The sequence below is a fragment of the Lissotriton helveticus genome, chromosome 1_1, assembly GCF_964261635.1.
Source record: "Lissotriton helveticus chromosome 1_1, aLisHel1.1, whole genome shotgun sequence".
In the NCBI taxonomy this organism is placed as follows: Eukaryota; Metazoa; Chordata; class Amphibia; order Caudata; family Salamandridae; genus Lissotriton; species Lissotriton helveticus.
Genome location: NC_136057.1, coordinates 1,097,330,676 through 1,097,346,415, shown reverse-complemented (window position 1 = coordinate 1,097,346,415; position 15,740 = coordinate 1,097,330,676). Strand labels below are relative to the sequence as shown.

General features: G+C 42.7%; 1 protein-coding gene across 1 annotated transcript in view; it reads left to right on the top strand.

Annotated features, from left to right (window-relative positions):
• The window catches only part of TRHDE (thyrotropin releasing hormone degrading enzyme), a 2,026,389-nt gene that overhangs the window by 1,183,480 nt on the left and 827,169 nt on the right, over window positions 1-15,740 (top strand). The gene's annotated exons all lie outside the window — the stretch shown is intronic.

The window sequence follows — 15,740 nt, the reverse complement described above, 5'->3', positions numbered from 1 at the left end:
GAATGCAGTGTTAAGAACAACTTGCACTTTGAGATACTTTGTGTCAAGGGGGTGTACTATTGGTGGTCCATGGGCAGTCCCATGCAACCCTTGCTTTAAATGGGCAGGTGCTGTCTGGTACTGAGTGCCTGCACTTCTAAAATTTGACAGGGAGAGTACCTGCACTTCTCACCACTGGTGCACTACATTCATTGGGAGGGTACCTGCACTTCTCAGCACTGGTGCACTACATTTATTGGGACCGTACCTGCACTTCTCAGCACTGGTGCACTAAATTTATTGGAAGGGTACCTACACTTCTCAACGCTAGTGCAATACTTTTAACAGGACAGTGCCAGCACTTCTCAGTTAAATACAGATACTCCAGATGATAAAGCACTTACACTTATATTTCTCTTTCCAGAATTACAAGCAGCCAGCCATGTTTTTGGCGTAAATTCCTATTTACTAACATATTTGTGGATGGCTATTTGCATCAAAAATGCACATATCTCCTCAAGGCATCACTCACACTGTCATCTTGAACTCGCTCATCTTGCGCAGTACAGCGCTCACACACTCATCATTCATCCTCACCTTGAGTAAGCTCAGAGGCAGTCAGCCGAACCTGTTGCAGACGGGTTATGCTGCACTGAGACTATCCTGATCTGATCCAACTAGCTACATACTACCACAAATCCCTACCCATTAATCTATGCCTGCTCAGGACCATTAATTTAAACAATAGACACAGTATCTCAGAATGGACGACTCAGTGCTGTAACCACTAAAGTGGGATTATTAACAAAAGAAATAGCATAAATGGACCTGCAGAGCGATGAAGACCAAAATACTGTGCGTATCTTTCACACCTCCTAATCCATCAGACTGCTTAGCCTTGTGTCTCATTGCACAATAAGCTTCCCACACCTCATTCAGTGGTACCCAAACACAACATGGAACCACGTCTCACATAGCATCAAAAGCAATACACACCCTTCCAACCACACACCCTACACATAGTGTAGCTTGCTACTCAAATAAGCAAGCAGCAAGTGCTTCAGTGCTCTACATAGGGGTAGTAAGCCCTCTATAAATATAACAATACAATACATTCAAGACAGCTCCAGCCCCTCATCGCCTGTCTTTTTGGCTCTGTCCCTTTAGCTCCTGCCTCCTTTCAGCCGTGCATTTAGATCATCCCTTCTTGCATCTATCCCTTTAATTCCTGCATTATTGGCTCTTATCACTTCCATCCAACTGTTGAGTGATTACCTCCTAATCCCATCCCTTTTGCTATTTCCTCTTAATGTATCTTTCCCTTGAGTACTCACCTTCTTGCATCCATTCCTTGATTTTACAAAACATGCTTGATTTCTGTATATTGCTGGACTGGTGATTATTTTATTTTGTACTTTGAAAGTATTTGCACTTTTTCCTTTGCTTCACCAACTATAGTTCTATAAATTCTGTCATTAGGTACTTGCTGATGTGGTTTGTTTTTATGCTACATGCTGTGTTATTTATGCTTTTGCTTTCTCTTGTCTGTAAAACATGGTCCTTAAATCTTCCAATTAGCATTTTTTACACTACAGAAATGATAAATTCAAACAGAAGAACATCTGCAACTATGTTCTGAAGCATCCAAGTAGTTTTCATCTTCAGCCTCGTTTACCTGCCTGTTTTTGTCCTGCTTACTAATAGACACAATGGTAGAAATTAAAATTGCTTCCTCAGTTCACGCTATTATCATGCACACCCTTGACATGCAGATAATTCACTAGTTTATCTCTCTTGGGGATGACAGGATACTGAGTTATATATTGTGTCAGTCGAGTCAGTGAAATTGCAGGTTTGGGTTTGTCTTTCAAAGTTTCAAGTTATTGTCTATCAACATAAATTCTAATTCAGACCCTAAATAGTTCTTTGTTCTTCAGCGATAGGCAGTTCCTAAGTGAATAGGACTGCTCCTTGGCATTGTTTTGATTGTTGTCTCAGTTAAATATTCTGCTCTTGACAATAATGTTACAAATGGAGTTGTTTGTATATTAAGAGTGTTTCCCACTTTCTTATTAAATGTTTTAAAGAGAGGCATTTCATTAAATGTTGGTGGTTTCAAATAAAAATATAGCAGATTTTTGGGTGGTGGGGAACAGAGGTAGGTGGTGGGCTGGGCCACTGGGAGGGTGTCCCCCTCCATGTACTTTGCAGGAGGGCCCCCTCAAGTTTTGTTATGCCACTGCCTAAAAACTGCGTTAACCTTCAATCTGCATACTATGACATAACAGATGAATATATCAATTAGAAGAGTAAAGCAACTTTGACTGACAAGGGACAGAAAGCGAGGCACATTTCCAAAAATGACCCGTCATCTGATTGTGTTACTAGTAGTAATAAAACGCCTAAACCTGGAGAGCAGCTTAAGCCTAATGGGTCTATGTGATATGTGAAACAAGAAGATCTTGTCTTAGATCAAGTTTAGGCTTCTTGTAAGCTGTTGGATCGATTGGTACACTCATTATGAAGAGATTGCCTCATTATTGACTAAGTGCACGCTTTCAAGATATGCTTATTGCCTCTTATCCTATCTTCCTGTAAGCCTAATCTCTGAGATCAGGCAAATTTACATAATGTACTGACTTGTGTTGCTCCTATCCTTTCATCTGAATTTCAGATGCGTTTGCTATTCTCTTGATTGCAGGACAGTGTAGCAGTTTAGGATTGAATATTCCCACTTACATCAGTCAAGATCTGGCCATATATTGTTTTGTCTTAGGGGCTTGTGTGAATTTCCAGGATATTTCAGAAGTGTCACGGTAGGTATGGTCAAACTTGGCCAGCTATCTATTTGTATTTCAGCAGCGTGTTGCAACAGGATTTGTGTGACTAGTATGTGCTCTAGCTCTGAGCCTGTACAGCTTAGCGAATTTTACCAACTGTCACAAGCAGGCTTGGATGAACTTCTTTCATCAGTCAAATTAGGCTCGCCACTTGATGCTAATCTGTGTCGATTCTGAAGGTTATTGGTTACTACAGTGACCTAAATGCTTGTACATTTCTGCAACAGATCAGTGAAGACAGCAAACAGACAGGTATGGAAAAATGCTTTGGTCACTCCTGTATGAAAAATTTCCACAGCTAGCCCTGTTTGAATAACTATTGTACAGTCTGGTTTCAGGCAACCTTTTAGCATTGAAACAGCCCTGATCTCTATCTTTAATGACCTGTGAGTTCGTGCAAACCGGGTTTACCCGTAGCCCAGATGTTGCTTGACTTGTCAGCTACTTTTGATACAGTCTCACATGAAAAACCAATCCACAGGGTATCTGAGGCAGGAGTGGGAGATCTGATTTTTGAGGCACTGCAAAATCGTTATCAGGCAGTCTACCTGGCCATTTTTGTTCTGAATTTAAGTCTGTGAATCAGGGACTCCCCCAGGACTCATCTCTAAGCCTGAATTTTTGCCTGTATATCCATCCACCCATTGGCCTTGCTGGTCAGTTCCTTTGGCTTTAGGTTCATGAACTACATGGGTAACACGCAAGTTTTATACCATTTCATGATTCTGGTACTCAGACAGTGATTGAATTCAAGACTATCATATCACTTGCTAAAAAAATGAGCAAGCGGGCTTTAAAATCTTCCTCGGTAACTTCTGGCCCGGTAACTTCAGTGCTGAACCTAGGAATCCGGTACAAAAGGGGGTGGTGATGGAGGGAGCATCTGAACCAATGAAACACTCACACCCAGTCAAAAGATCTGGGTTTAATCCATCACCGTTCTTTAGCCCACTCTGCCACCCTAGTTCAGACATGGCCATATGCAAATCAGTCTGACCCTGTGCCTCATGGGAACAGTCCATAAACAGTCAATCACACTGCTACTAAATCCTCCATCCAGATATTTATATTTATATATCCAAACATTCTTCAAAGCAGATTGCTATATATATAATAGATATTTAAATAACAAACCAAACCACATTCACTGGATGATGTCATCAGTGTTGTCATTTGAGATGTCATCAGTGATGTCATCAGTGATGTCACTGGCTATGTCATGAATGATGTAATATGTGACATCATCAGCAGTGGATTGCGGGCGCACAAGTTATAGTTAGCAGAACTAACTATAACGGAGGAATTTCAATGGTTTTGTACGAGTGAAATGTCCAGCTAACTATAACAGCCCTGAAACCTATGTTTTTTCAGTGAATATATATATATATATATATATATGTTACTCAAAGTGATCCTTCAGCCTCTGGGACGCGCTCAGCAGTGTGTGCTCTGCCTGGGGGTCGGATCCTGACCCAAGAAATTTCAAAAGACAAAAGAGGCGGCACAATCAGGATGTATGAGTTTAAGCCTTTATTTCTTGCTATTACGTGTTACAATGTTTCAAGGCGTTATCCTGATCTGATGCATTTCCGTGTGGCTGCCCGTAACGATCACGGTGACAGTGTCAATGTTTCGGAAATGCGTACAGCCACTTCAGCCCCCTGCTCAGTTTTAACGGAGATGACACTCCGCTTACCTTGCGCTTGACTCTTCAGGTCGGAGGCTGTATTTCACAACTTCTCCGCAGGTCCGGCAGGGTAATCACTCGCACGCTACCATTTGGTGCAGGAGGTTGGGCGCGTCGCTCGGCTTCGTCTTTCTGTTACTCAAAGTGATCCTTCAGCCTCTGGGACGCGCTCAGCAGTGTGTGCTCTGCCGTGAGCAAGGCCGTGTAAGGCTGAAACGCGTTGGTGGGGTGAATAGTCTTGAAATAAAGGCTTAAACTCATACATCCTGATTGTGCCGCCTCTTTTGTCTTTTGATATATATATATATATATATATGTATATATATATATATATATATATATATACTAGCAGCCCGTCCCGACCTTGTCCGGGTGCAACAGGCTTCCCCGACCCCCGCCCGCCCCAACTTTGTGCAGCACCCCGGGCCCCCGCCCGGCCCGTCCCCCGCCTGCCCCGACCCCCGACCCCCGCCTGCCCGCCCCGGCCCCCGCCTGCCCCGACATGGGTCCCCTTACCTGAGCCACCGCTCCTCCCGCCTGTCCGCTGCTTGCACCGCCGCTGGCCTGTCCGCTGCTCCTCACGTTACCGCTCCTCCCCCGTGCCATGTCCACCGCTCCCTTACCTCAGCCGCCGCTCCTCCAGCCTGTCCGCTGCTCGCACCGCCGCTGGCCTGTTCGCTGCTCCTCACGTCTCCGCTCCTCCCCCGCGCCATGTCCACCGCTCCCTTACCTCAGCCGCCGCTCCTCCAGCCTGTCCGCTGCTCGCACCGCCGCTGGCCTGTCTGCTGCTCCTCACGTCACCGCTCCTCCTCTGCGCCATGTCCGCCGCTCCTCGTCGCGCTCCTGGACGCCGCTCCTCCCTGCGCTCCTGACGTGAGCATGCACGTCGCGGCCGGCGCTACTTCGGAGGGACTACTTTTTTTTTTACTGTAAATTTTTTAAATCACGTTTTTAAAAAAATTTATATAGCCTATAACCATCTACACACCCTGACAATTCCAACGGTGTATCGGGTGTGTGGATTGGTGCTGTGGTTCCTGAGTTTACCCGCCTCAAAGGCTGAAAGTTCTACCTTTATTATAGTAGTATAGATATATATATATATATTTACCTACTGGCAGCTTCAGCTGAGTTCCTGAAAAAACGTTAAACAAAACCAAAAAGGGGCTGGGTAGGAGTACCCAGAGGTGGTGGCGCCGAAGAGGTGTGGCGCCGCGTGGCGCCGCGGCCAGGGCGACTGACGCTGGAATCTGGGGACCACGGTTCGATCCCCGGCGGCAGGTTAACCCAGCACCATGTGACTCTGGGCAATAGCTCGCTTAATCTTCCCGACGGCCCCCAGCGCCTAGAGACCCTTACGGGTGATTGTGCGCTTTACAAATGTGGTCTTTACTTTACTTTACTTTACCCTGACTCTCAGCTCTGGTACTGAGGTTCCAGAGGGACCCCAGCAGGGTAAAAAAGCATTTTTTATTTTTGTTTTTTCAGGAGGGGTCACTGGTGGTCTGTGGCTCCCACTGAAAAATGTATAAAACAAAATGCGGGCTCCTGCCCTTCTACGCTGTTTAGTCCCCGTGTTGGCCAGGTCACGGGGGCAGGCAGTACTAAAGAAAAGGAGAAGGGACCACCACCTCCCCGGGTTTTTTTTAAAATTTGGAGCGGAGCCATATCCGTCCTTTTCTAACCTCTTATTTCCTTGCACATTAGCGTGGCTCTCACAGATTCTGATAGATATATGGAAGGGACTTTGAAGGGGTATGACTCTCTTTTTACAGTCGGAGTTGACCATTTCCATGATTTTACCACAGCAGTGGGTTTCTAATAAGATCATAGAGATGATAAAGACAGGCCCATTCAGGGCGAGACCATTTTCATTTAGTGATATGGCACAATAGCCCGTTCAGGGTGAGCTATTGCATACACTGCTGCTCACAAGCATTGAATATTCAATAATGTATTACAACGGAAACATGGGTGTGTAAAATGTGGTGCTATCATTGTTGTTAGACATGTGTAAACTGTGGTGTATGATGCCAGTACCACTACTAGCATGAACACGACAAGATGCGGTTGGAAAGTGCTTCCTCTATGCTCATGATACAGAGCCCTTTCAGGGCGGAATGTGTTCTGCTGTGTAAAATCATGTATATTATACATGATTGCAGTTGCAGTAGTATTGAATCTATATGGTTACGACTGTGCTATATGGGAAGAAGTACGCATATATGTCTGTACTGATTGATTATATACCACGTGAGGATGGCGCTTTCTCTGAAATGTCCCTTTTCCATCACTGTAATGATGACAAATGTATTTAATACTATGTCCGTTTCTGGCGCACCTGACACTGACGAAGGCGACTCCCGAAAAGCATTTGTTTGCTGCAGAGTTCGGTAAATAAGCTTGAGGACTCACCCCCGCGAGTGATTCCTTATGTGTGTATTGGGCACGTAATTACAGAGCGAGCATATGTATATATCCTTTTGATTCCGTCACTCACTTGCTGTAGACTTCCTTCTATATATATATAAACAGGCAAGCTATTACCTATTTCAACTGCATGAGGATATAGTGCAGTTTCAAATCTGGGACAGGTTCATCATGTCAGTTTTTTTTGCAGAGCTGTCAAGTATTTAAACAATAAAGGGAGTGGTCAAAAAAGAAGCATTTTCCATTTTACCTGCCATAGAAAATGTTTTTCTTGAAAACAGCAAAAAACACCTACCAGAATTACACTAAACAAGAATTTTATTCAGACAAGTGAGATTTCTTGGTAATATTTATAATACTGCAGTTTGAGTTTCAGAGGGTAAATTATAGAGATACCTTGACACTTGACAATATGTTTATTAATGTACCCATCACCTCAGCACCTTTTGCTGAATTTGCATTAAATTAACCAGATGCTTGGCAAGTTTAGGTAGCTCTTAGTATTTTTATATTTGTACAGATTCATAAGTTGAGGGGAACAGATAGAAGGGAGTGGCAAAAGCTGTTAATTTAGACGTTATTGTTGCATCCTTTGATAAATCCACATGAAATTTGGAAGTTGCATGTCAAGTCTTGGGCTATTTTGTCAAGTTTTGTACTGATGAATCAAGGGGGCAGTATTAAAAGTGGGGGGGGCAAAAACCTTTTGCCCTTAAATGTGGCATTTTGCGTTGAACTTACATGAAATTTGGCAGACGCCTTACAGGTTTGTTCTTCTGTAGATAAGGCAAGAGATATGTCAATCTATCAATGGGAGGGCAAAATAAAAATGGGTAAAAACATGTTTAATGTGCAAATTACTTTGATGCTATTTAATGAATTGCCTTGAAATTTGGCTGGCAATTACCAAACAAAGCAGCAGTGGTGGGAAAGCCAGAATTAATCTCAGCGATTGTACATTCCTTGGGGCACCATCCTAGTCCATAATTATTTTGCTCATAATGTCACTTCAGATTAGACCCAGCTATATACAAATCAGTCATGGTCCTTCTCCACTAGGAATAGTTTAGCAGGAGCTGAAACATTAAGCCCTTTCTGAACCAAAACAAAAGCAATCCAAGACTGGTTTGGTCCTTATGGGGGTTCAACAGTGTGGTCCAGCTTGGTTCCAGGTGTATTCTCAGATGTGTGTCCCGTGCCTACTGTGCCATAGGACTCAAGCTACACAATGGGGACCTCCCCTAAGAAGGGCAAAATGGGTTTGAAGTTGCTTGTGGTCCCTCTGGAGGGGGCCTAGCCTGGCAGATCGTGTTAGGTTTTTCCTGTGAGGAGCAGGGTTGAAACTGATTTGCAAAAGTCAGTCTTTGTGTAGAGTGACATGGTGGGTGATAAACAATGGACTGGAATGTGTCCCGAGCTGAGATTAATTTGTACATTCCATCCATCATCTTGTCCTTGTTGCAGTTGATGCCCGAAGTGTGATGAGTATGCCCAGACGTGGTTCCCTTGCTCACTGTGCCATAGAGCTCAATCTGCACCCTACTGATAGATCACAGATCTGGCAAAACTGGTCTAGGTTTCTTTATGGTCTCTTCTGGAGGGAACTCATCTGGCAGTTAAGGATTGACTATTTCCATGATGATCAGGGTTGGTACAGAAACTAATAAGGTGGGCCTTTGTTGAGAGTAGCATGGTGGGCAAAAAACGATGGACTAGTATGCATCCTAGAGTGATTGCCAGTGGCTGTGATTAATTTAGTCATTCTGTCCATAACCTTGTTGTTATGCTAATAACTTTGACAACATTTCACAGATTTGCTAAACTCTTGACAAATGCTTATCATCTTTAGCTTGTTCTTTTTAAGTATTATTAAATTTAAGTTTCGTCAGCACTGGGAAGCCTCCGGGTAGCCATGAGCTGTATAAATCACTTTCAAATTCAAATTCAAGTTAAAATGGGTGAGATGTCAAAAGAGTTAACATGATTTCATATAAAGTTCCGGGGGCTGTTATCAAACTAAGCCCAAATCATGGATTCCAGTTTATCCACTAATGGAGGTTAAGTTAAAGGAAGGATGGGAAGATCTTTGATTTCATAGATGGATCAAATATGGCAGAGATGTAGCATATTTAATGCACAGTTCTACACAAAATGTATCATGCTTATTGTTTTACTTGTATATTAAGTTAAGCCCAGTGTAGGGATCCCACTTTTCAAGAAGACCTGACAAGAGGAAGGGGTAAAGTTGAATTAGAAGGGGCCATTTGATGGATACGATTGAAAGCTTAGATGCTAGAATTGTTTTCAACTTGCAAATTTCATCAGCAGCTGGGGGTCGGCCACCAGGGAGGTTGGTTGACTGCAGCTAATCTCCATTAAACATGACTGAAGGCTATGTGCAGGGGTGATTAGCCACAAGGTGGTTTTTGTAGGGCCTGGAAAGTATTTTTTACACCTGTTTTGTGAAGAGCAAGAAAGCCTAAAAGTACATTAGGGCAAAGTTATCAAACTACGCCCTGTACTTTTTATTTGCTTTCTGTGACTTGGACCAAATGTGCAGAGTTCTCCGTGAAAATTCTTGGAAATTTGCTTTAGTAGTTCTACATTTTAAAAGTAAACAATGGCTTGGCAATGGCAAGTGGCGGGTAAATGTGGACTAACTACTACAAAGTCGTAGGTAGAAAGGGAAAATAAAGCGGGGGCATAGACAGGGTTATTCAAATGCAAAAACACACCTAAAAATGGTAAGTGAACAGCAATTCAGTTAAGTAATGTCTCATCTACTGAAGCAGTACAACAGTCCAAACAGCCTCAGATTTTCTCTAGTCATGTTTTGGAGTCACTTATACATCACACACAGCAACTCACTGGGTGCTGCATGGACATCACTCTTAAGCCAATGAAGACAGAAGATAACACTACCAGCACAAAGCTTTACATCTATAAGAAAAAAAGAAAAATTGTCATATACCTTAAGACATTGCATGTAACCATACAAATCACATAGTAGAAATGCTACAAAATAATAGAAATAGAACATTAATAAGAGAATGGTCATGTAACTATTAAATTTAGACACCTATTCAAATCACACTGTAAAAATGTAAACACAACAGTAGCATATACATAGACAATTTTGCATATGTAGATTATTAATTAATTATATAAATATGACTGATCTTATGTGTAACCAATGAAAGACACATAATATATTGTCTGTTTCAAACACACAAACTCAATGACACCCGACACAACTATAACCGATATCTGTCTCCAAAATATCTAACAGCACAAGAGGAAGAGGGCAGAATACAGGGTATGGGTTCTATTTATGTGCGTTCAGGAGTGTTATTTGTCAGAAATGTATTTTATTCAGGTGATGTTTGTACCCTGTTCTGTTAAATAAGTATTTTGAAAAAGCCTTGTAAGAGACCCTCGACTCTGTTATTTTAACTTAATTTGGTGGATTTATGCCTAAACCACACCCATAAAGTTGATGCTTTTGTTGACACTTTCATGCTGTATTGGGACATGATTCTTGGATATATGTTGCTAAACTATAATCTTCCCGTGATGTAATGGTGCTTCAAATGATTTGAAAACAATTCAAGTAAGAAAAGGCGAGAAAACAGCTGGGCACATTAGCTGACCCTAAATATCTAAGTGATTGAGAGGAAACCAGCAAGAGTAAGACAATGCTGTTACTTTTACATAGTGGTACAAAAGGGGGTGGTGATGGACGGAGCATCTGAACCAATCAAACACGCGCACCAAGTCAACAGATCTGGGTTTAATCCATCACCGTTCTTTAGCTCACTCTGCCACCCCAGGTCAGGCATGGCCATATGCAAATCAGTCTGACCCTGTGCCTCATGGGAACAGTCCAGCCCGAACTGCCAAGCCATGCCTTCCCTGGACCGGAAACAAGCTTCCGAGGACCGGTTTCTGGCATTTGAGCCGTCTTCAGCCCGGCTTGCTTGAATCCAGTGGCAAAGTGAGCAAGGGACTCACGTCTGAGCATACCCTGCCAACCTATGGCGAACAAAGTGGTACAAAAGGGGGTGGTGATGGACGGAGCATCTGAACCAATCAAACACTCACACCCAGTTAACAGATCTGGGTTTAATCCATCACCGTTCTTTAGCCCACTCTGCTATTCCAGTTCAGACATGGCCATATGCAAATCAGTCTGACCCTGTGCCTCATGGGAACAGTCCAGCTCGAACTGCCAAGCCATGCCTTCCCTGGACCGGAAACAAGCTTCCGAGGACCGGTTTCTGGCATTTCAGCCGTCTTCAGCCCGGCTTGCTTGAATCCAGTGGCAAAGTGAGCAAGGGACTCACGTCTGAGCATACCCTGCCAACTTATGGTGAACAAAGTGGTACAAAAGGGGGTGGTGATGGACGGAGCATCTGAACCAATCAAACACTCACACCCAGTCAACAGATCTGGGTTTAATCCATCACCGTTCTTTAGCCCACTCTGCTACCCCAGTTCAGACATTGCCATATGCAAATCAGTTTGACCCTGTGCCTCATGGGAACAGTCCAGCCCGAACTGCCAAGCCATGCCTTCCCTGTACCGGAAACAAGCTTCCGAGGACCGGTTTCTGGCATTTCAGCCGTCTTCAGCCAGGCTTGCTTGAATCCAGTGGCAAAGTGAGCAAGGGACTCACGTCTGAGCATACCCTGCCAACTTATGGCAAACAAAGTGGTACAAAAGGGGGTGGTGATGGACGGAGCATCTGAACCAATCAAACACTCACGTCTACTCAACAGATATGGGTTTAATCCATCACCATTCTTTAGCCCACTCTGCCACCCCAGTTCAGACATGGCCATATGCAAATCAGTCTGACCCTGTGCCTCATGGGAACAGTCCAGCCCGAACTGCCAAGCCATGCCTTCCCTGTACCGGAAACAAGCTTCCGAGGACCGGTTTCTGGCATTTCAGCCGTCTTCAGCCCGGCTTGCTTGAATCCAGTGGCAAAGTGAGCAAGGGACTCACGTCTGAGCATACCCTGCCAACTTATGGCAAACAAAGTGCCACCAAAGGGGGTGGTGATGGACGGAGCACCTGAACCAATCAAACACTCACACCCAGTCAACAGATCTGGGTTTAATCCATCACCGTTCTTTAGCCCACTCTGCCACCCCAGTTCAGACATGGCCATATGCAAATCAGTCTGACCCTGTGCCTCATGGGAACAGTTCAGCCCGAACTGAATCCAGTGGCTGAATCACCAAGATGCACCACCCCCTTTTGTACCACTTTGTTCGCCATAAGTTGGCAGGGTATGCTCAGACGTGAGTCAGGGGGCAGAGTGGGCTAAAGAACGGTGATGGATTAAACCCAGATCTGTTTACTGGGTGTGAGTGTTTAATTGGTTCAGATGCTCCGTCCATCACCACCCCCTTTTGTACCGCTTTGTTACTTTTACATAGGCATTTTTCTTCTCATGATTCCCCAGGTCTTCTCCAGTTTCTTTCAGTAGCTCTCTGAAACAGCACATCTGTCTACTTGAATTTTTATTGGAGCCATTTTGTATCCATTTGAATCCATTTTGATTTTCTTTGAATATTATTTCTGAACAGCACTTTCTATATTGTTTTAATATGCATGAATGTCCTAACAATAAAGAGTATTTTCAACATTAACAAGTTGCTATCAAATCTTGCTTTGAGGAAAGGAACCAAATATATATCTCTTTCTGAATGTATTACAATACATGTTTATACTCTGCAATCTCTGGATATTTCTGCTCCGGCTTTCCTAGAAGTACATTCACTTCTATATAATATTCTCTTATGATTGCAACTCAAACCCCATTATCTTTCTCTCTCCTAGTTCCATAACCAGTGTTCTCAGGTTGAGTTAATAACTTTTGAGGTTGCAAATAATATACTCAATACGGAAAGTGTCCCTTGAATAGTTATGGGGATGAAAAGCTCTCTTCCTTAAAAACAGCTTGTTATCAAATTATCTGGAGCATTACCATCATAGATATAATCATACCTCTCTGCAGGGGAAAAGTTATTCAGAGAAATGTAGCTATCTAGTCAAAGCAATATCACCAGAGAGCACTTTCCAGTAATATCTGACAAGGTGATTGACAGAGGCAGGTAAATGATGCCTTCTTGGTGATTATCTAAGCTTACATGGGGAAGGTATTCTTATTACATCATAATACAGCATGTGGTTTACGCTACCCTTGGGCCAAATAGTTTCCTTTTCGATCAGCAGGTGCCACTGGACCATACGATTTGAGGTTTTTTAGTGTCCTTAACAGTCAGACCAGTATTCACAGCCCAGTGAGTGAACTTGAATCTCATATAGATTTGGTCAGCCAATCAGGGTTCTTGAAGCTGTTGAAAACATTTGAGGGGATTTGACGCAATGGCCAAGTACTCTGCAGTGTACCAAGGTCACATGCACTGTATGTAACTTGTGGCTGGTGCTAGTATGCCATAGAGGAAGTGAGCTAGGCAGGCTCGCAATAGGATAGAGTCCAGGTGAAGAACACTGATTATATTTACAACAATATCACAATTATATTTTTAAAATAAAAATTGGCCCTTGGGTTTATAGTACACAAACTTGATGCAGAGCCCACAAACTATGGGAGGAGATCCAGCATGCTTCCAAAAGCTTCATAGTTAGTGAACTCAGTACATAGTATACAAACGTATGCTTGTGACCCAACTTGTGTTAAAGTTCATGAGCTCAGTACCAAGATAGGATTTTCTTGCGTCGTGACAATGCCGGGATTTATTACAATAATACTGGCTTTATCGCGCTCCTTATACCAGAAGTAGTGGCACAAATACGCTTACAGCTCAAAATGGGATATGACGGGTGCACTATCGGATAGATTGATCCAGCGGCCTATAGGAAATATGTCATAAGCAACACTACCCAACTCCACAAAACTCACCATTAAACTTATATTATTCACAAGGCCCATAAACTAACATGACATATTTTGACCAACTGAATCATGTGACCTAATTAACCTATTCACAAATTTATATACATTTATGTACAACTGCAGTAAAATGATTTCATCACACTTTATCAAACCCCATGATTAATCAAGCCACTGTGGCGAAAAGATCTGCTAATGGTAACCCAAACCCATGAAATAACAAGGCCAGCTTGTTTCCCAAGGTAAAGTATTTATTAATTATTTATTTTAGAAAGTGCATTAGAATCTTTTATTAAAAGCATTTTAATAAAGTATTTGCAAAAAGGTAATGACAGTTTCAAGTAAAATTGTAAAGCATTGATTCAAATAGAAATTTGCAATCTGACATCATCTAATTTCTAAGTCCCTAAATTATACTTGCTCCATTGAAGAATAAAGGGTAAAAGTCTTTAGGCCCTAAGGGGAATATTATCAAGGGGGTTTATCTCCGCTTTTTTGGCTTTAAAAGCCAAGAAAGCGGAGATAAAATTATCTCCCTATTACCCAGCTGTCGCTAACACCAGTTAGCGACAGCTAGTAGGAGATAGCGACCATCTTGGGCCCCACTTTGCATGTCAGTGATATTTATCACTAATGACATGCAAAGTGGGCGTGCCAAGATGTTAGCGACTGGAAACAGTCGCTAACATCGCTATCTCCTATTATCAACTTTTGGAGATATTCGCGCTAAGCGCAAATTTCTCCAAAAGCTAACACCTGCCCCTGAGCAGTTCTTAGCCATGTTATCCAATGGGAGGTGGATAACATGGCTAAGAGCATTAGCTCGATAATGCATGAATATCGCTGACTTTTCAGCAATATTCATGCATTGCGGCCGTTTTTTATCGCATTTGCGATAAACCTTGGTAATACCAAGGTTTATCTGCGGTAAAAATCGCCGCAGTTTAGCGGTAAAATTTTCTCTCTAACAAAGCAATAGCGATAATTATCGCTATTGCTTGGTAATATGCCCCTTAGTTCTTACGTGCTCCAAGAGAAGTCCGTCAGCACGACACACCCATCTAGAGGACAGCAAGTAGCAGCAGCTCTTCCCCGGGGAAGAGTTTTTATACCTTTCTACGCTAAACTAATCTAAGAAAAATTATATTCTTTCTGTTCGGTCTGGAATTTCATTGGCTGTCAAGAGACAGGCCATAATGTCATTGCATTCTCAAAAACTTTAGTTCCGTCTCTTTCTTAGAGTCCATTGTCCTTTGCTTTCGAATTGTGAGGCTTCCTCCAGTTTGCAACATTATAATAAAGGAGTTCATAACTTCCTCAGCTTGTCAAACTCCTCTGCCGGTTCCTGGTCTTGGCCTCGCTGCCCAAAAGAACAGTCAGCTCATCACGTTTATTTATTTCATTTCACATGAATAGTTTTTGGCAGAGAAATCTTTTTCCTCACAGGACTCTTGTTTTCTCCGAGCAGAACTTTCGCCAGTCACGAATGCACTAGGCCCAAAACCACTTTTCACGTTAACTAATATATAAACAAACACAAAAGAATAATTAATGCAAGAAATGAAATTCGTTCTGTCACCCACCCGCCTTTGCTATTAGTTAACCCATTAGTCTATGTTTCCTAGCAAAAGCCAAACAAAGCAACAAACAAATTCGTGCAACATTCATAACATGAAAACAAAACATGAGCACACAGAAATAGGCACATGCCATTAATAAACAGCCGCATTTAGTTTTGACATGACAACAGACAGAATTAATTCATTATTTCCACCTACATGCAAAATGCAACATAATGCACGTTTATGAGCACACATGTTAGATTCCCACATGTTCATGTAAATGCAACTTAATCTAGGTTGAATTAATTATTCGCACA